Source organism: Triturus cristatus, chromosome 4_1 (genome assembly GCF_964204655.1).
Source record: "Triturus cristatus chromosome 4_1, aTriCri1.1, whole genome shotgun sequence".
In the NCBI taxonomy this organism is placed as follows: domain Eukaryota; kingdom Metazoa; phylum Chordata; class Amphibia; order Caudata; family Salamandridae; genus Triturus; species Triturus cristatus.
In genome coordinates this window covers 1,326,396,167-1,326,418,637 of record NC_140585.1, presented here as the reverse complement: position 1 = coordinate 1,326,418,637, position 22,471 = coordinate 1,326,396,167, and positions in this window count along the sequence as shown.

The following is a 22,471-nucleotide window of genomic DNA, read 5'->3' as shown; positions in this document are numbered from 1 at the left end:
ATACAATATTTCCTGAACATCCGTCTCTTCTCCAATATCGGACAAGATAACTCTCAGGATTTCTGATTTTTCGTCTCCCTCAACCACTTCCGGTACAGTCACCTCTGGATTTACTTGGCTATCCACCTCTTCTTTTATTTCAGGCAGGGCCACATACGTCCTTTCCGGCGACTTATACTTCTGGTTAGGTTTTCTCGTTCTTTTGCTTTCCTCTGTTACAAATATTTCTTTGTCTTTTGATTTCTCTTGACTAGTCACTTCATTCACCTGTTCAGCTCTTGATGAATTTACTTGTGTCAGTCGATATCTCAGCCTTTTCATATTGTTTGGCCAAACTTCATCTCTTGCTGATCTTTTCAGTGTACTTCCTTTATCATTCTTTTCAGTTCTCCATGCTCTCTTTCTTAAGATTCGACCTTCAGGTACTTCGTCTTCACTTTCCTCCGATTCTGTTTCAACTTGATTTTTTCTTTCAACAGCTTTTCTTTCCACCACCTCTTTCGGTTTCCCTACTTCTGTCCCTCCTCGTGTTTCTTGTATGCAATCTTCCTGCTGACTACTTGTCCCTTCCAATAACTGGATGTTGGAGTTCCCTACACCTCCTCGGGGGTCTTCCGCAAAAATCTTTCCCTCTCTCTCTGTATCTGGCACCTGTCCATCTAATTTTGTTATTTCAGGTGGAATTTCTCTCAATTTTTCATCTGGAATTGCTTTATCAGCAATTTCTTTAATTTTCTTTTCTTTGTCTTTTTCTTCTCTGGGGCGTAAAGTTATTTGTTCAGTCTCTGAGTCTGAGCTAGTATCAGAAATCTGTAACCTTCTACTCAATGAAATACTTCTTGGGATAAAAGTTAGATTCGGCTCTGATTCCCCCCTTTCAGGGTTTTCTCTTGTTCTTGCTTCTTCATCATTCGATTCAGAACTTGATTCTGATTCATCAAAGTATTCTCCTTTTTTGTTATCCACTGGATTTGGAATCCTTAATGTGTGACTTGCATGGATCCAATTCTTGATTCCAGCACACTTGACAGCTGTTGTAGTCAAAATCACCTGTCGTGGTTTTACCCACCTTGGGACCAAACAGTTCCTCCCTCTGTGTACTTTGATTCTCACCCAGTCCCCTGAGCTTAGATCATGAGCTTGCTTCTTTTCAAGGGAGGTGGCTTCCACTCCAAGCTGATGAAACACAGAATGAACTGCGTCAGCCAGGCCCTTACAGTAATCCAACACCATGTCATCAGTTATAGGTAACAGCTTGTTGACTGGTTGAACACATGACGCATTGCTCTGCCCATGATAATTTCATGGGGACTCAACCCTGTAGTTCTGTCTGGAATTGATCTAATAGTCATGAGTACTAGAGGCAAGACATCAGGCCATTTCATACCTGTGGCTAAACACATTTTCCCTATTCTGGTTTTGATAGATCCATTCATTTGTTCCACCACACCAGAAGCCTCTGGGCGATGGCACAATGTAATTTCTGCTGTACATTCAATGCTCCACAAATCAATTTTATGATCTCATTATGAAAATGTTTTTCCCTATCTGACTCAATTGTCACTGGGAACCCGAATCTAGGAATGAATTCCCTCAAAAGCAATTTTGCCACTGTGATTCCATTGCTTCTTCTTGTTGGGTATGCTTCTACCCATCTAGAAAACAAACAGACCATGACTAGAACATACCTCAACCTGTTGCAGGGAGGCATTTCAATGAAATCTACTTGCATTCTGGTGAAAGGCCCTCCTTCTCGACCTATCGTTCCTAGACTCACCACTGTCTTCCTTCCAGGATTGTACTGCTGACATATAAGGCATCTTTGACACAGACTCGCTGCTACGAGTCTACATTTTGCATTGTACCAGGTCTATTTAAACGACCTTATCATAGCATCTCTCCCTATGTATCCCTGTCCATGATACATCCGTGCCATGGCAGACACCATGCTATCAGGCATAACTGGTCTTCCATCCCGATATACCCACACATGATCTTTCTCTCGTGGTGCACATCCTGCTTTTACCCACTGCTTCATCTCCTCATCTCCTGCTTCTTCCTGTAAGTCCCTCACTTCCTCCCAGGTATGCACAATGTTAGTAAACATTAAGGTGCAAGAATTCATGTCTTTCTCCTTCGCCCGATTCACTGAATTCTGATTACGTGCACAGTATTGGGACATATCATTGGCATATTTGTTGCCGATGGCGGTATAATCGCCAGATTGACTATGTGCAGCACACTTCACAACAGCCAATTGCTTAGGCAGCTGTATCGCCTCAAGCAACTTCCCAACCACTTCAGCATTCTTAATGGGAGTTCCACTTGATGTTAAAAATCCTCTCTGTAGCCATATTTTGCCAAAATCATGCACCACACCAAAACCGTACTGACTATCAGTTATCACAGTCACTCTCACGTTCTTCCCAATCTTGCATGCTCTAGTCAAAGCAAAAAGTTCAGCTACTTGGGCTGATCTCACTCCTTTCAGGTAGGATGCTTCCATTACTGCTGCAACTGTGCATACTGCATATGCTGCACTCAACATTCCATCATCTGTTCTCAGGCAAGAACCATCTACAAACAGTACAAAATCACTCTCTGGCAATGGCACATCTTTTATGTCAGGACGTGGTTTGGTACAGAAATCAAGTACATCCAGACAATCGTGATCCGCTTCGTCTCTAACTTCCACATTCTCAGCCTCAGGCAACAATGTTGAAGGATTCACATTCAAGCATCTTTCAAGGCTCACATTAGTTGCACCTAAGATGACTTTTTCATATTTAGTCAGCCGACTATGTGTCATGAATTGAGTGCGACTCCTTGTTAAAAGGATTGCCACATCATGGGGTACAAACACTTTCACAGGGTAACCCATCACAATTCCTTCACTCTGCTCCAACCTCCTACAGGTAGCAGCCACTGCGTTCAGACACCCAGGTAGAGCTACAGCTACTGGGTCTAGCATAGATGAAAAGTATGCAATTGGTCTCCTCAGTTTTCCATGCTTCTGTATTAACACAGAAAGTGCACATCCATTCCCCTCACTGCAATACAACTCAAACTCTTTCTCGTAATCAGGCATTCCTAATGCTGGCGCTTCACACAATCCATCTCTCAATCGTTTAAAAGCTCTCAATTCTTCCTTGTTCAAATCAATGGGATCTCTCACATCACTTCTTGTCAGACGTACCAAAGGCTTTGCAATCAGGGAGAAACTGCTTATCCACTGGCAACAATATCCAACCATTCCAAGAAACATTCTCACTTCTCTTTGTGTCATGGGGGCTCTCATTCCTTTTATGATTCTGATTCTGTCTATTGTTATTTTCCTCAGTCCCTTTTCGATGTTATGGCCTAAATAATGTACTTCTTTTTTGCAAAATTGTAACTTTGATGATGACACTTTAAGTCCTCCATCGGCCAGATGATTCAGCAAAGCTATTGTGTCCATTGCACAAGCTTCATGAGTTTTCGATGCCACCAGAAGGTCGTCGATATAGTGTACTAACACTAAATTTTCGGGCATTTCTAGGCTTTCTAAGGACTTCTTCAATATGTGATTAAATATTGAGGGACTTTCTGTATATCCTTGTGGAATTCGGCACCAAGCCAAAATACGGTTGCCAAAACGAAACGCAAAAATTTGCTGGCTGTCATGGTGCAACGGAATGGAAAAGAAAGCATCGCATAAGTCAATCACAGTATACCATTCTGCATCATGGGGAATCTGATACAAAATCACAGATGGATTTGGTACAATAGGACAACATGACACAACAATTTTGTTTATCTTTCTCAAATCTTGCACTATCCTGAACTTCCCATTAGGCTTTTTCAGTCCCATAATTGGGGAATTACATGGACTACTCATTATTTCTCTCAATATACCTTGTTTTATCATTTTCTCAATTATAGGAGTAATTCCTTCAATTATCTCAGGTGTCAGTTTATATTGAGGGACATTTGGATAACTTATTCCTTCCTTCACTGTTATTTTTACTGGGTCCACATTTCTCATTAGTCCCACATCTTCTCCTGTGAAATCCCAAACTTCTGCTTTTACAGTCTGTTTTAATTCTTTAGGCAATTCGTCAGGGTTAAATACAGCATAAGCTTCGGTAACTTCAGTTTCTCTATTTGCCATAGTCATTTTATACAGTACATCTTCATCAGGGGTCTCAAATGCTATCCATCAGGGGTAAAGAAAATAGTGCAATTCATTTTGCACAGCAAATCCCTACCTAACAAATTCACAGGACTTGTGTTGCACACAACAAAGCGGTGCATTTCAGAAAATTTCCCTATGCTAACTTCCACTGGTTCTGTAAGATAAGTTTTAATCTGTCTGTTGGATACACCAACTACTTGGATTGTTTCATCCGAGAGTGGAAGATTCTTAACATCAGCTGACCTAACAGTTGATCGAGTAGCACCAGTATCTACAAGAAAAGTAATATTCTCATTATTTATTTTCCCTTCCACAAATGGGCCTGTCTGGTCTACTTCTAGAGATGCGCCAAGTTCGCACTCATCTTCCTCTCCTCGGCACCGTCAATAACCTTCTTCTGACTCGCTCTCATCGTGTTGTAGCCAATACTGCGAAACAGCGCTAGCACGCGGCAGTTTAGTTACCTGTTCTTCATTGTAGAATCTCATTACTGTATTTCTGTGAATTTTTGCTTTGTGGAAAAGGCAGTTTTGGCACCTGATTCTGTTCGGGAACAACCTGCTGCTGTTGCTGCGGTTGACCACTCACCTCATTCTGAACCTGTGGATTCAATGATGCATTTTCATTATTAGTACTTGGGGGAAATTTACACTCGGATTTCCAATGCCCTACTCTTCCGCAATTATGACAGGGGAATTTCCTTTTAGCTTCCTCTATATTGAAATTTCCTTTACCTTTCCCAGGAATAAATTTTGATCTGGGTCCTGTATTATTCGTTTGTTCTACTAACTGAACTTCCTGTCTTTCTGCCACCTTTACTTGTGCCCACATAGCTTTCTCTTTTAATTTACGCTGTTTGGCTTCAATCTCATCACTAAAATATGTTGCATGTCTCAATACTTCATCTATCTTTTTGTTTTGCCAATCTACAGTATGTTGTTTGATCATTTTGCTAATTTCTGGACGTAAACCATATACAAATCTGTACACAAAATGGCTCAAATCCTTTTCACTCAGGTTTTCATCATCACTGAACTGTTTAAAGGCCAGGATCAATCTCTCGTAATATGCGTGTACTGACTCCTTACTTTCCTGATGAGTCCTGTCAATTTTAACCCAATCAGTTTCTTTGGGAGGTACTTTATTTTTCAGAAAGGCAATAACCTGTTCATATTTCTTCATACCTTCTGGGTCAGGGGCTCCTGTCTTTGGATCCCTAGGGTATTCTTGTGTAGGCCAATTTATCATTACTTTGCATTCTGTCCATAAATCTGCTGGTACTATTATGTTAAATAAACTGTTTAGATCAATCCATATTACTTTAGATAATTTCACAAATCTGTCCACTTGCCTATACCACTCGACAGGCTTTTTGCGTAGTTGAGGGAAATCATTGGTAAATGACAAAATATCTTGCCTAGTCCATGGAACATGTACATATCCTCCTCCTGGAATTTCTCTCATGGGGCATTCTGTTACTATCTTTTCTCTTACAGGGAAAGCTGCAAAAGTTTTATCTGAGGCATCATCTCGTTTTCGATACCACCTGCTTCTCCATTTATCCACATCTCCCCACTTTCTCAACAGAATAATTATTTCCTTAATCTGACTTATTCGTCCTGTGGTATTTAAATTTTCAATATCTTTTTCAGTAAAATCTATTCGATATGGTTTCTGTAGGGCCTTTACCTTTTCAATGTCTATACCCATTTCTTTTGCTACTTCTTCTAATCTTTCATGCACATTTTTTGCTCTCCAAGTTATGCTTTTACATAGAAATAGTAACTCCTCATCTTGATACATTTTTAACTTCTCTGTGGGGATAGTCCCTACTATTAATTCTTCCAGAACCATTCGTAGCTTGGCCACATCTATTGATTGGGATTCTTTCTCTATTCTCTGCAGGCTTCTCAACCATTCACTCAATTCCTCTAAAGTAGGACCTACTGGTTTCTCTACATTACTTCGTTCTAAGTCTTTTTGAGTTTCCAATACTGATTCCATTGTCTTTGTATGTCTTTCCGTTATATTCGGACTTAATATCAGGTTTCTAGGAACATTTGGCTCGATCATACTCACTGTTTGTCTCCATGGATTTTCATCTATACTTTGCTTTGGCCTCTCATTCTGTTTATTACTGTTATAAGGAACCGTTAAAGAATGTTCAATATCTTTCTGTTTATCGAAAATAGGCATTACAGGGCCTATAGTCACCGGAACAGTCACAGCTTCTAAATTTTTGGTCAGTTCTCTTATCTTTTCAGTTAATTCCAAAGCTGTTTTTGCTAATTCTGCTAAATTTTCACTACTTCCTTTATCATCCGGATTTCTCTCTATCTCTCTGAGGGAATTATTTTTCCCTAATTCTTGGGGTACTGGTGCTTAATGATTCGCAAAGTTTCTCTCATTGGGGCACTTGGTGTCAACATTTCAGATTCTGGTTGATATAGGGGTGGATTTCTATAAAACATGTCATCAAGACCATCATCCTCCGATTCATTCACTCCATACCCTCTTGATTCTATATTATGTCTCTTTTCTGTACATTTTTTACCTCCAATTTCTTCAACATTTCTTACAGGAAACAACCCATCAGTCATACTTGCATTTCGCCACCTCCTCATTCTGTCATCATGATTTTCATGTCCATATCTACCAAATATGTATCTGTATCTTCCATCACTCCTCTGTCTTTCTATGTCATGCATCTCATCTTCCCATTCTGTCAATGCTTCAAACTGTGTTGGTCTAGGTCTTGGTTCTAGATTCATCATTTTCTCTCTCAAATTTCTCAAAACCGCTAAATTAAACGAACCATGCTCTGGAAATGCCAGAACTCCATCATTCTTTGTATATTTTACCCAAATATCTAACCAAATACAAGTATGATATCCGTATTTCGCAACCATAAAGGATGCAGGAGTTTTCGGTGGGGGAAGCAACTGTCCCTCTCTCACAATTGGTTTATCCTTTTTAAACCATTTCTTGATTTTACCAAACCAGGACCTTTTCTCCTTTTCAGGTGGATCGTAATACATCATTTTGTCTTTTGTGTATCGCTAGTTTTTTTTACGACTTTTCTTTTATTTTAACCAATCGTAGCGCGACTCACACCAACGCACCAATCCGGAGCGTCTATGTCACCTCTTCAATTCTCCAATCTCAGCGCGTCTCACACCAACGCACCAATCAGTAGCGTCTACGTCACCCTGTAATTCTCCACACCTAGCGTAGCATACACTAGCACATCAATCAGGGGCGCCTACGTTTCTTACTGACTAACCAATCCCAGCACAGCTTTTCTGACGTCAGCTCTTTCTCGCTGTCGCAGCTCCTGCTCCTGCTGACCCTTCCTTTACAAAAATGTTATCGGTAACTTTTCGTACGTTTTTTATTTACAAATCTGTTAGTAACGACATAAAAACGCCACCATTGTCCGCTTCACTAATCAAAGAATAGTTGATGACCTTTCTCACAAGAATTCCGTCTTTCCCGAGAGCAACGCTTACCTCTGCCCTACTACGAAATCGTTACTTCCGTTGATAAAGTAGCACATCCCTCTACTTTACCCTTCTAGCAAGCATTAGCTGTTTCTCCAGAATTAAGAAACCTAGTTGGAGACCCAATGCTCCTGAGAAATAAAACCAGAGTTTCGCAATTAACCCGAATGCCTTTTCATTCACGCACTTTCACATGGAAAATGTAGTACATTCACACAGAATTCTGTCTTTCCTGAGAACAGCGAACAGTCTGTCCTACTACAGGATTATGACATATGTTAATAAAGTAGCACTTCCCTCTACTTTATCCTTCTAACAAGCTAAGGAAGACACCTATTACCTTTCCAGTGATAAGCGTTATCAGAGCTCCTTCTGGACTCCTGGTACCTAAGACCAAAATTTCACAGGTGACCTTCACAATCATACACTTCTTTCATACAGGAAATATTTCTAATGGTAACACACGACGATGTCACCGAACCGAACCCAGACAATGAGTTGTGCAACTCCAACCGTCACACGTTTTCCCCGTGTACCTACAGGGCAACTACAATTCCGTCTTTCCCGAGAGCAGCACTTACCTCTGCTCTGCTATGGAACCGTTACAAACTTCCGACTTCCTACATCCCAGAAGTCGTGCCAACAACATAGAACTCAACGCGAATCAACATAGAGTGTTAATACATAAACCAATACTTTCCAATAATCAATAAGCTATTTACAATAATAATCACCAAACCAAAACAATAAAAACCATCATCTTGCTACCAGAAAAACGGATGCAGCGTGGAAACCTGGGTAACGGGGTCAGGACAAAATCCGTACCAAATATCCTCCCTTCATCACAGACCAAATATCACATTAACACATTCACTCATACAATCATTGGTGGGGCCCATAACACCAATATTCACACTTCACCTCTCATTGGTCTGCACTTACAGGAGAGATGAATGTTCCAAGCGCTGACATGAAAGGAATACCTTATAACCTATAGAGAGAAAATGTATTTTGCACATCTATACACTAATAGCCTTACCCCTACAGATCTCAATCCTAAACATTAAGATACCCCTCCCACGTGATCAATGGATCATTTAGTTGGATCAGTATGGTAATTTAGACTAGCTAAAAACATATTTAAGATCTTGATCTTTACCTCCCTCACTAAATGACAAAACGCATTTTCTTTTTAATCAATATTTTTTTATCTAATTATCGCAAGAACTTTACTTCCATCTATTAAATTTGTCATTTTTATAATAAAACTAAAGTCAAGATGTTACATTTTACAGAATTTGGGCTTCTCCCATTGGTCGGTTGGGATGGTCCGGTGAGGTTTTACACAGTTCAAGAGGTTATGTCACTGTTCATGATCTTTCCGGTTTCTTGTAACTGTCCTTTGTTATAGTACTTGGCGGGCTTCCCACCGTGGCCTTGCCTGGGCACAGTGTGACAAGGGTCATGTCTAGGCCACAGGAACATGTTGTAGCACAAGCGTACTTCACCCGAAACCTCGTGGAGTGGTGGCCATCACGTCATGTCTCGTTGGCGGCCATCTTGTTTTTAGGCCCAAAGGACAACTTAAGTGAAACAAACACATAAACGTAATTAATACATAGAAATAATGAATAAAATGTTATCCCCTCACTAACCCCCTATGTGCTTGTAATTATCTAGCATATAGCGACATTTATAGCGTTCATATTCACCCATTTGATGTCATTTGGTGCGACATTACGAAAACGTCACAAAAGCAACATATATCATGCGATATTCTATTTTCTAGTGTTAGTATGCGTACATATTTTAATGACAAATTATTTAGCCATGCAAATAGCAAATCCCACGTGTTTTTTGTACATTAGTAATGTTGATTAAATATCATGCAAACACATTTAGTAATATTACAATTAATAGATTATTTAATTAGTATTTTCATGCAGAATAGGGGGGTATACAAAATATTGTTCTACCCACTCAATCAGGAGCTTTGTTCGACCAACGCAAGATTCAGTCTGCAAACATTCCTCAAATCAACTATTCTCTATATGGAAGTCAAAGACTCAACCTGCTTCAATGAACCAGGAACTGCCCCACACCCAAGGTCTGTGACATTTAGAACTCTTGCCCTAAGGAATTTGCACCAATTTCACCCTTGGAAATGCAGACTCTTATGTGCAAATGCAAATCCAGCTCTCCAACTGATTCCTGCCCCCCATCAATCCAAAATATAGGGTCTTGTATGATTGTACAATCCTTCCATTCTTTGTACTATTCTGAACCCTTCCATTCAATGTCAACCCAATCCTCAAGAAGAACAACGCTGACCCTAACAATCCAGTGAACTATAGGCCACCTCATTACTTCCTACAACCATAAAGATGCTGAAAATACATGTTAGGCAATCTGCATATCTTGCGGCAAATAATTTACTAGACCAGTCATAAATTGGCTTCCGTGCTGTGCATAAGACTGACTCCATTCTTCTTTCAGATTCAAAACATGTTAAACAAAGGCTTGACGGGGTGACATCACTGACCTGAACATATTATATCTTTGGGCAGGCTTCGACACTATTTCTCATCTCATCCTCATTCAGAGATTTTGACAAATAGGTGTCAAAGGTTCTACCCTAGCCTGCATCTCAACCTTCTTGACAAATATATTCCAATCAGTGCATTGTCCCCCTTTTCCTAGTCCCAATTGTTCTGGATTGTGGAGTACCACAGGGGTCAGTTTTGATCCCCACGCTCTCTGATATCTATATGACCTCTCTGTCAGCCATGGTCTAAGGTTTTGGATTTGGTGCTGTGTCTTATACAGATGATACACAACTGATTGCATCATTGACCAATGACACCTTCACTGGCCAACAAAAGTTTAGGCAGTGCTTCTTGTTAGTTGCCTTATGAAAGCATGAAAAACACTTAAAGCTTAATGCATATAAAACTGAGCTAATGTTAATTAGTAAAAACAAACAACTCTGGAATGATCATTGGTGGCTGCCAGAAGTGGGCCCGGTTCCCGTCCCTATAGAGGCAGTCAGAAATCTAGGTCTCAAATGTGATTGCCAGCTCTCTTATAAATAGGAAATTCTTACAGTTACATCTACTTGTTTCAGGCTACTGAAACCCCTTTGAAAGGTACTTTATTTCCTTCCCCCTAGGGCCAGGAAAACAGTGATCCATGCCATAATAACCTCTCAGCTGGACTAATATAGTGCATTATATTTTAGCCTTCCAAAATAACTTGGCAATAAACTGCAGCAGTTTCACAATTCGGCAGCCAGACTGCCACTCAATCTGCCCAGCCAATGTTCTCTTTTATCCAAACACAAGGAACTGCACTGGCTGTCGGTAGGAAAAATATTTCAGTTCAAAATCCTGTACCACATACATAGAACGGTCTAAATGCTGAGTCCTCACATCCTCCACAAACTGTTTAAATTATATTCCCTGTCCAGATCATTTAGATTCTCCACTCTTTTCTTATTATCCCTCCCAAATTCCCTACTATATAGAGAGGAGATTGCTCAGCTACAGTCACTGGGGCATAACAATGGAACTCTCTTCCTCTAACTTTTCGCTCTATAACTGATGCTCGTGATAGGACCGGATTCTTTACTACCTGATTATCTCCAAGAATCCTCTCAGGTCGCTAGGATCTTTTTATCTGCTAAATAGTGTAGAGGGGCGGAAATCCAATTATTAGTACCTAATCACCAGAATCAAATCTCATTTCAGAAGGACCACTGACTCCGAATCTAAAATTTATAGGATTTTATTACAACCAAAAATAACTGCACATAAAAACACCTTAGTACAAGGTGAAGAAGATAAATGGGCACTAAGACAAATGCAAGTCTACGTAAGAGTCGCATACGACTCAAAACGAAAAGAACAACAAGCTCAAGAAGCATAAGAAATGCAATGGTCAATCCAAGATCTACATTAGGAATCATTAGCCTAAAAGAAAATCAGTTAGTCTTTCCCTACTCTGTCTCTAAGGTGACATCCCTACTTAGCATTTCCCTTCCCAGGCAAGAGAATAAAAAGTGTCAGAAGTGAAGACTTCCTAAGAAGTACATTCACTTAGTCAGAGCTCATTCTAAGATGCTCCTTCTAGCTTCCCATCTAAACCTCAACTGCTCAACCCACGGGGCACTGTCCCTAATACAAAATCCCAAAAACGTAGAACACGCCCTTCGGCACACCTCTTCAACCAGGTCTTCTTCCAGTACTTTTCCAGCGAATCTTGTCTCTCATGCAACGACGGTTATCTTGACCTTGGGTCCCAGGCCCCTTCTCCACTGAAAGTATCATCCTCACATTCCAACGTACTCCCCTGTTGGCTTCTCGTACCATCCTAACTCCTAAAACAAAGACCTAGTCTCACTAACGAGCTAAATGTCCTTGCACCTGCAACAGAAACATGGGAACGAAAAACTTTTTCTCTTCTCTAAGATTTTACATCGTTCTGCAACCCAAAGCCTTTGCCAAGGGAAATCATTTCCGGCCTACAACGTTTAGCTAACATAAGAAAATGCACAGGCCTTCTCTTTAAACGTATATGCGATCAGGTCTTTACACTGTTAAACACATTACAAAACCACACATTAAGCATTAGTTCATCACTCCTTATACGTGAATATGCAACCTTGCACGTGTAACTTTAACATAGCACACATTTAACTAACACATTACATTACATAAAGCTAATCATTATGCATTTACTAAATACATTCACGATAATCTGCAGCGTTACTCTCCACGGAAAGCATTATTATATTTCTAATCACCTCTATGTAAAACAATTCTAGTGATACATTTCTATGGCACTCTTAGCCTACATCGATTAATATGCGGGTGCTGACTAACGGTGAATATGATACACGCCAACAAATTTCAGAATAACATGACGCTCTATCAGTTCCCCCCTTTGATGACAAATGTCATTACACCATCACACAATTAATTCCCTTGGAGAAAAAACCGACCTAAACAGTACTTGTTGCCATCCTCCCCCGTCGGAACCTCTCCATATTCTTGATATTCTGATATTGACTGTCCTGCAGTCTAGCCATTCACACTTCACTCACTCTGAGAGCTCTTTCAATTCTGTTTCCTCTGTACCACTTATAAGCTCTGATGAAGGGGGCGCTGCATTGGTGAGGTAGTGGGAGTGCGCAGAGTGCTGCTGCAGGACGTCCAGTCGGCGGAACGGCGGGTGCGCGATAGGGAAAGAGTGAGGCCGGAGCGCCCGGACGAACAGGCGGGGCTACTTGAGGCTCGGGAGGCATTAGCAGTCCAGATCGAGAAATTGCGTTGTTTTGACTCGTGATAAGGTGGGGGCATTGCTGGCCTGGCTGGCCTGGCTGGCCAATCCGGCCCGTAGGGGGACCCCGATAGAAGAAGTGAGGGGGCAGGGTACGGAGGTACTATACACCCAAAAAGACATCAATGATCACTTCTTACAGTATTACGCAGAGTTGTATCGGAGTGGGGCGGGCCCTGGTTGCCCCGAAGATGCAGAATTTTTGCCGGGGGCGGGGCTCCCAAAACTTGTGGCTGCAGATGCTGAGGCGCTGGGTCGGGATGTAGAAGCGGGCGAAGTGCGTAGTGCCATAAAGCACATGGCCAGGAACAAAACCCCGGGCACCGATGGACTCCCCATTGAGTTTTATGCAGCTTATGCAGATGTGCTAGTACCCTGCTTAGTGGCACTGTATAACGGGGCGCGCCGAGAGGGGACCCTCCCTGCTACCACGCGAGAAGCCCTCATAGTTCCCCTTCTTAAACCGGGTAAACCTGCTGGGGAGCGGTCCTCGTATAGGCCTCTGGCGATGCTCAACCTCGACTACAAGATTTTGAGTCGTATTTTGGTTAGTCGATTGATGCCCCATATGTTGCAGCTGATCAATGAGGATCAGGCTGGGTTCATTCCCACCCGCAATACTGCAATGAACGTACGCAGACTGATGCGCATCTTGGGATCTGACTCTTATGACAAGGAGGAGGCCTGCATATTTGCGGTCGACATTGAAAAAGCCTTTGATAGCCTGGAGTGGCCTTATCTCTTTGATGTCTTGAGGACTTTTGGGATGGGGGAACGTTTTGTCCAGTGGACGGCGCTTCTTTATAGTGCTTCTACTGCTAGGGTGCGGACGGAGGGCTTGATATCTAGTGCCTGCGCGGTCGCTCGGGGAACGAGACAGGGGTGCCCGCTGTCCCCCTTATTATTTGCACTGGCAATGGAGCCCATGGCCGCTCATGCTAGGTTGGGACGGTATTTTCCAGGGCTACTGGTCGAGGGACGAGAGCAGCACATAGCATTATATGCGGATGACCTACTTCTCTTCTTGCCGGATGCTGGGGAGGCCTTGCAGGGGGCGCGGGGTTTGCTGGAGACTCTGGGGAGGGTGGCGGGACTCCGGGTGAATTGGACCAAGTCTTGTCTGTTTCCCACGGGCCCGGCTGGGTTGCTTCGCCAGGGGGATGTCCCGTGGGAATCCCGGTGTTTGCCTTACTTGGGAACCAGGATTTATCACGATCCCGCTGATTTGTTAGAGGGCAACGTGGGGCGAGCAATAAGAGGGGCGAAAACCTGCTTTGAGTTCTGGGGTACTCTCCCATTGTCGGTGGCCGGCAGGGTCGCCTTAGTGAAAATGGTCATTTTGCCCAGACTTCTTTATTACTTTGGGACTCTTCCAGTCTGGATTCCGGGAAAGCTATTTGCTCAACTGACCACGTTGATTACGGGGTTCATCTGGGGTGCGGGGAGGCGGAGGGTAGCGCTGCTTACTCTACAGCGCCCCAGGAGTGAGGGAGGCCTTGCGTTGCCGGACCTGGAGTCCTATTACCATGCTGCGCAGCTCCAGTGGTTCACAAAGTGGGTGGCGGGTCACATCAGGCGTCCGGAAGAACAAAGAGGGGCGGATCCGAGCTGGTCCCAATTATCTTGTGTGCTACTCCGGGTGCTGGTGAGGGACGCCTCACTACCTCCGGACTTGAGGGTGGTTCGACAGTGCTGGGCGCGGTTGGCCAGGAGGGCGCGTGTGATCATTCCTTACGCACCCGAGATCCCTTTGCGAATGTGTGAGGCGCTACCCCACGGGGGAGACTGGAACCGGTTATTGGCCTGGGAGGAGGCGGGAGTTATGACATTGGGAGACTTATATGAGGATGGTAACCTGCTCCCTTTTGACGACTTTAGGGAGCGGCATGATCTCCCGCGGGGGGACTTCCTGTTCCATGCAGCCTTGACTGCGGCCGTCAGGAAGCACTGGCGGAAGGGGATGATAGAGCCGGACACGTCTCTTGCCTGTCAGTATGTAGTGATGGCGGCGGGTATCGTTAAAGCGGTGACTTGTCTCTATAGGCGGATTACTGGCGATATGCGGAAACCCCTGGCTGCCCTGCGCGTCAAGTGGGAAGCGGACCTGGGAGCACCTATTACGGACAAAAACTGGGAGGAAATCATGGAGCGCCCTTGGAAGTGTACACGAAATGCACGCTTCCAGCTTATACAGTTTTATGTTTTTCATAGGGCATACCTTACCCCTCACAAGATAGCTGAGTACTTTGGTGGGCCTGATGCTTGCCCCCGATGTGGTTATGGTGGGGCGACTTTTCTTCACATGTTCTGGGACTGTCCGCAGGTGACAGGGTTTTGGGAGGAAGTGGCGACGTTACTCCAGACGGTGACAGAGAGGGACTTGGAGGTAGGTCCGGGGGTCTGCTTGCTACATGGATTTCCGCATACAGCAAAGACTAGGGTCACCAGTAGGTTTATTGATCTGGGGCTGGTCCTGGCCAAGCGGGAGATTACTTCTCATTGGAAGGCGCGGCAAGGCCCTAATTTATTACGGTGGACTAGGGAAATAGAGAAATGGGCGGGAAGTGAGGGGACTTATAGATTGTGTCTGGCTCGACGCAGTGAAAATGAAAGATCGCACGAATGGGCCCGGGCATGGTTGGCACTCCTGGACTTGTTCAAACGCTCGGTTGTGGGGGATGGGGGAGGTCCGGTGGGGGATGATGGGACCCCGGTTCCTTGAGCGCCCTGTAACAGGCTTCCCCCCACTGCTCTTGAGGTACTCTCTGTTGGGATTGCTGGGAGGCGGGCCCGACGTGTGGTGGCTGAGGCTTTGATGTACATGTAATTCTGATAGGTACTGGCGACATGCTTGGGTGGGTGGGTAGGGTGGGGGGGTTCGTTGGGGGGGTTGCTGGGGGATGGGGTGGGGGGTATTTTGGCTGTATTGCACATTCACTGTGGATTACTCTTGTGGATGCGCTACCTTGTAGCACGGATACTATTGGGGTGAATGCTGTACAGTTGTAGTTCATATGCTGGGGTGATTACTGCAATGCGTCCTGACTTGGTTGGAGGGCGGAATGTCGGGGACGGGGATTGACTGCATTTTGTTCTGTGACCTAATAAAGTCTGTTTAAAAAAAAAATAAGCTCTGATGAAACCCCACAAACAGACCACATAAACCACAGCAATAATGAGAGGCTTGAGCACAAATCCAAGGAACCCCTTTCCCAAATTCGCAAACCAACTTCCCACACAACCAAATCCTTTACTAATCTTTTCCCACACCCCTTCTTCAGTCAAATCTTCAATCTCGTGATGCTGTCTATATATGTCTCCAGATCCTTGCTATTGTCTGGAATATACGTACAACATTCCTGAACTTTCAATAATTTACAGACTCCGCCCTCTTTTGCCAATAATACGTCGAAAGCAAGGCGATTCTGCAAGATCATCGTCCTTATCAATAACATCTCTCCATCCACCAATATCAATACTTGCTGTATTCATTGACAACTCATCAACCACAGTCGCCAACCTTCTTATCTTCACATCATTCAAAACCACGCCCAAACTCAGTATCATTGCTCCAAAGACATTACCAATCACTGCTCCCGCACTCACAGCTCTCCGTACTTTAGAATGATGTCCAGTCTCCAAAAGCTCCAAATCTTCCGCATGCTAGATTTTCGAAAAGATTATAGCCAAGTAACATGTACCATACCAATTCGCAAGCAACCTCACATAGGCATTCCTTCCACACACATAATAAACAGTTGAAATCACTTGCACCGAGCCTTGCAAAAAGTTCTTAGCAGAATCTTCCATTGTAAAGATATGTTCACACATACTTTGTCCTGCCGAAACCTTTTCATAGTAAGTCTTTGGACGTCTTACACACAACTTCCCCTTTTGCACATGGTCCAATGCTATGGGACCATAACTCCCTTTAGATCTGTGTAATCTCTCCTCATCTGTCCTGTCTACCGGACTATCTCCTGTATTTCGTGTCTGTGTCAGTTTTCTATATCTATCTTCTACTTGACCTACAAACTTCTTCTCTGTATCTGACAATGAACATGTCAAATTATGTCGGTGAGCATAAGCCGTATCCAGTTCCAAGGACGGTATGAAATACTTCTGGAGTCTGTCCTCTGACTTGTAATAATCATATTTATTCAAATGCTTGTACGCTGGAACTTCAGGAAGTACTACAAAGAAATACTCAAACTGTCCTCTCTCATAGAAGATACTAAGCAACAAACTACAAGAAATACCATATATTAGTGGAAGGAGATGTATCTAATACCCTCATCTACAGAAGAAGGTAGCTGCATGCACAGATAGCAGTCTTTCGCATTCATTACATCCACATATTCGTACAAACAGCTTTGCATACGCATTAAGCTTAAAATCACTCTTAGATATATCTACGATTCTCTTTGAGTAGCAAAGCTCTTTTAGCTCCTATAGTAACCTCCTTCTGGCTAGAGGTGTTAGGTGTTGGTGTCCTCTGTACCTCCCCCTCCTGCTCATATGAAACGATATATGAGGCTACAACTATTACAACTATAGAAACTATCACTAACCCTATAAGTGTACCTATCACTAATTTAGCCCTACGGTAAGTATTTCCAACATCTGCCAACTTTGCAAAGTTCTCAAAGTTCTTGGCTCGACAGCAACAAGTGAGAGTCTCTTTCTCCTCCAGATATAACTTGTCAACCAGTTCAGATGACAGTTCAAAAGCTGGAAATCCCCTTGCAATTTTCAGTTCCTTATTTACACAGTCCACAAAAAGACTTCCCTAGCCCTCTTTCGTCGTCTTGACGGAAAGTCCCTAACTTTATTCTTCTTCTACTCGGGCCTAGGTTATCTTCTTCTTTGGACTTTTTTATGTACAACAAAGTTTGTACCTTCAGTCCAGAATAAGATCAGCTCCCAAAATCTCTAAGACACCTTGCAAAAGTTCAAGACGAAGCACCACTAACTCTTGATGCGGTGGTACAATACCAAAAGTTGGAAAAGCCAGTGTCTCCAAGATCAATTCACGAATCTTGCTCAGAAGTGGTGGATTCGGAATATTGAGAGTCAGTATTCCTTCGATTTCCACCCCTGGAACCAGTAACAGCACGTCTATTTTTAGGTTCGGAGAATTGCTGACTAGCGTCAAGGACCTCAGCCTCCCCGTGCTCAATACACCTGGCATCAGTCACAGCGTATGTCTACTCTGGTGAGGCGTACCTTTGACACGGCACTCTTGTTCTCCTGGACCTCCTCAGATTAGCTCGAGCTTGCTCTTCGTCACTTGGTTCAGATTCAGATGTTTCAGAGACTGGGGCAAGATCTCTCTCAGGTGCCAATCTCAAGTTCAGCCGCCTCGGACTCACGGGCCAAACTCTTTCTGCTTCTGTGGCACTTCTGCTCTCCCTTCGGGTACCCTGTGCACTACTTCCTTTTTCAGCAGAATTTGACTATACTCCACCCACAGCAACACTTTCTCCGTCTGAGTCAAATTCGGGGCTTCGGTTTGCACAACCCCTTTCAGCTCGATCTACTGCACAACCAACTGCATCAGCAACCGTCATATCTTGGCTTGCCCTCTCAGATGACCCTGCCACCTCAGCTGGATTTTTATTTACGAGAGGGGCTGTATCTTCCAAGGGTGCTGGAACTCTGTGGGTATGGGAGGCATGCACCCAGTTCGGCAGTCCTCCACACTTCACTGCCGTGTTTGTGACCAGTATTACCTGGTATGGACCACGCCAACAAACATCCAGGCAACTCTTCCTCACGTGTTTATGCACAAGCACCCAGTCTCCCAGGCACAAGTCGTGGCACAGGTCACTTGCGTCTGTAACAGTTGCTGCTTACACCTGCTGGGACACAGAATGGACTACGTCAGCCAGTCCCTTACAGTAGTCGAGAATCAAGTCATCAGTGATGTTAATCAAAGCAGTGGCAGGTATCGCTGGTACTCGCATTGCCCTCCCCATCAAGATCTCTCGTGGTGACAACCCCGTTCTCCTATCAGGAACACTACGAAGGCTCATGAGGACCAAGGGCAGTGCGTCAGGCCATTTCAGGGATGTCGAAGAACACACTTTCGCCATCCGCGCTTATAAAGTCCTATTAACTTGTTCCACAATCCCAGAAGCCTCTGGTCGATAATTGCAATGCAATCTCTGATCCACATTCAAGGCAGCACAGAGCAATTTCATGATTTCACTATGGAAGTGTGTCCCTCTGTCTGACTCCAAAGAGGTCGGAAAACCTAACTTCGGGATAAGCTCTCTCAACAACAGTTTAGCTACAGTGAGTGTGTCACATCTACGTGTTGGGTAAGCCTCCACCCATCTTGAAAAGACACATACCACAACTAAGATGTACCTCAGCCCATTACACTTCGGCATCTCAATAAAGTCCAACTGCATCCTCGTGAAAGGCCCGCCTGACCTCCCATTGTGACTTAAAGTCACGGCAGTTCTCTTTCCTGTATTCATCTGCTGACATGTAACACACCTCTGGCATACAGCTTTGGCGACCGCACAAAACTTCGGATTGTACCATGTCTGTCTGAACACTCGCACCATAGCATCTCTGCCAAGATGTACTGCACCATGTATCAATCTTGCCATTGGACTCAACAGACATTCTGGTAGCTCAGCTCGTCCATCACTCGAAACCCACCCATCCACATCTCCCTTCTCACATCCCAATCTTATCCAGCCATCCCTTTCTTGATCAGGAACCTCATCCTGCAATCGTTTTAGCTCCTCCCATGTATCGGCCATGGCTAACATCAAGCTGAAATCGGTTCTTTCTTGGCTTTCTCCAGTATACCCTCCAGTAAATATGCATCCTTGTTCTGCACAGAATCGGGCAACTTCATCGGCATAGTTGTTCCCCAAAGACACAAAGTAATTTCCTTTGCAATGGGCAGAACATTTGACAACAGCAATCTCTTTTGGACATTGTAATGATTCCAACAACTGTCTCACATATTCCCCATTTCTAATGGGTGAACCTGAAGATGTCATAAACCCTCTCTGTGACCATAACTGTCCGAAATCATAAACAACACCAAACACGTACTGACTGTCGGTATAAATCGTTATCCGATTCTGATCAGCAGCCAAACAGGCACGGGTCAAAGCAATGATTTCAGCTACCTGTGCGGAGTGTACTCCTTCTAAACAAGCAGCTTCAACCACCCCTGTGATGGTACATACAGCAAATGCTGCTCTTAATCGACCAACATCGTCTCTTAGACATGAACCGTCCACAAAGAAAATTTCATCAGGGTCAGAAAGCGGTTCATCAACAATGTCTGGTCTCGGTTTGGTGCATAGATCAGTCACATCGAGACAATCGTGATCCTCACAATCTTCATCATCTACATTTGGAATATGCATCAATGTTGCCGGATTTAAAACAGAACACCTCTTCAATGTTAAATTTTCTGCAGCAAGTATAACTTGCTTGTAGCATGTCAACCTGTTGTTCGTGAGGTGCTGTGTTTTAGTCCTTGTCATCAACAGTTCAACAGAGTGTGGCACATAAACTGTAAGTGGATGTTCCATTACAATACTCTCGCATCTTTCAATACTGACACCTGTTGCAGCAACAGATTTAAGACATCCGGGCAACGCAGAAGTTACTGGATCTAAAGTAGCTGAAAAGTAGGCTACTGGTCTACGGACACCTCCATGATTCTGAGTCTGGACTGACAATGCGCAACCTTCTCTCTCGCAACAGAACAATGTGAATGCCTTGTTGTAATCAGGCATTCCCAAAGCAGGAGCGCGACACAGGGCTTCTCTCAGCCTCAAAAATGACATCAAACAGTCATTGTCCCATGGTACCGGATCACTCACATCCTTGTGCGTCAGCCGTTGCAAAGGCTTCACTTCAAAAGAGAAGTTGGGAATCCATTGGCGACAGTAGCCAACCATCCCCAGGAACATTCTGACCTCTCTTTGAGTGTTAGGCACAGGCATATTCATAATAGCCTCAAAAGATCTGGTGACACCTTTCTCTTGCCCTTCTCAATTCTTTGACCCAAATACTGTACTTCACTCAGACAGTACTGCAATTTGTTCGGAGACACCTTGTGTCCATTTTCTGCCAAATGATTCAGTAAGGCAATAGTATTGATCCTGCAAGTGTCTTCAATTTCTGAAGCAACGAGCAGGCCGTCAATGTATTGCACCAGAACGGAGTTCTGCGGCAACGCAAGACTTTCAAGATTCTTCTTCAAGATCTGATTAAAGATCGATTGACTCTCAGTATACCCCTGTGGGATACCACACCACATTAACACACGATTCTCCAGCCGGAAAGCAAAAAGAAATTGGCTTTCCTCAAGGAGTGGGATTGAGAAGAATGCTTGACACAAGTCAATCACTGTAAACCACTCGGCTTCACAAGGGATTTGAAACAGGATCACAGATGGATTCGGTACCACCGGACAACATGGAACAACTATCTCGTTGACTTTTCGCAGGTCTTGCACAATCCTGAATTTCCCACTCGGTTTCTGTAGTCCCATGATAGGTGAATTACATGGGCTACCCATGATCTCTTTCAGAATTCCCTGCTTGATCATAGACTCAATTACAGGGTTGATTCCTACAATTGTCTCAGGTGACAAATTGTACTGGGGCGTCCTAGGAAATTCTACATTCGGCTTGACCTGTATCGTCACTGGCTCTACACCTTTGACCAATACGATCTCTTCTCCACTCAGGTCCCACACATCAATTGACACAGAATCCCTCAAATCAAGTGGAAGGTCCTCCACTGTCAGCGCCGGGTACATTTCTATACACACGTGCTGATTTGCAACCTTAAAGGTCGCATCATCATCCTTTGTCTGTATTTCAACTCCCTTCGGTGTGCAATAGATAGTGCAATTCAGCTTACACAACAGATCTCTTCCTAACAGGCAAACTGGACTTGAGTCGCATACCACGAACTGTTGTCGATCTTTGAAGGTTCCTACTGAATGATGAGAAATTCTATACACCCATTGATCATGACCCCACCTTGAGATTACAGACACGAATTGGGATTCTAGTAGAGGAAGGAAGACAGGAGAATTGGATTACTAAAAATTAATCAGAATTTTTGATTCAGAGAAATCCTAAGATTCCTGCGTTTTACATTCTTCCCAAAATACACAAGACCCAGAGACCACCTCCTGGCAGACCCATTGTGTCGGGCATTGGCTCAGTCTTGGAGCCGTTGTCTAAATTTGTGGACCATTTCCTTCGTCCTATAGTGGCAGAAATGCCTTCCTATATACAAGATACTAAGCAGGCCTTGTCTCTTCTTGATACAGTTTCCTTTGATCCCACTTCATGTTTGATGGCTACATATGACGTTGAGTCATTATATACCAATATTCCGTAGGATGACACTCTCGAAATAATAGAACTACTATTAGAGAGCCATCCGCGTGATGACCAAACTCTTT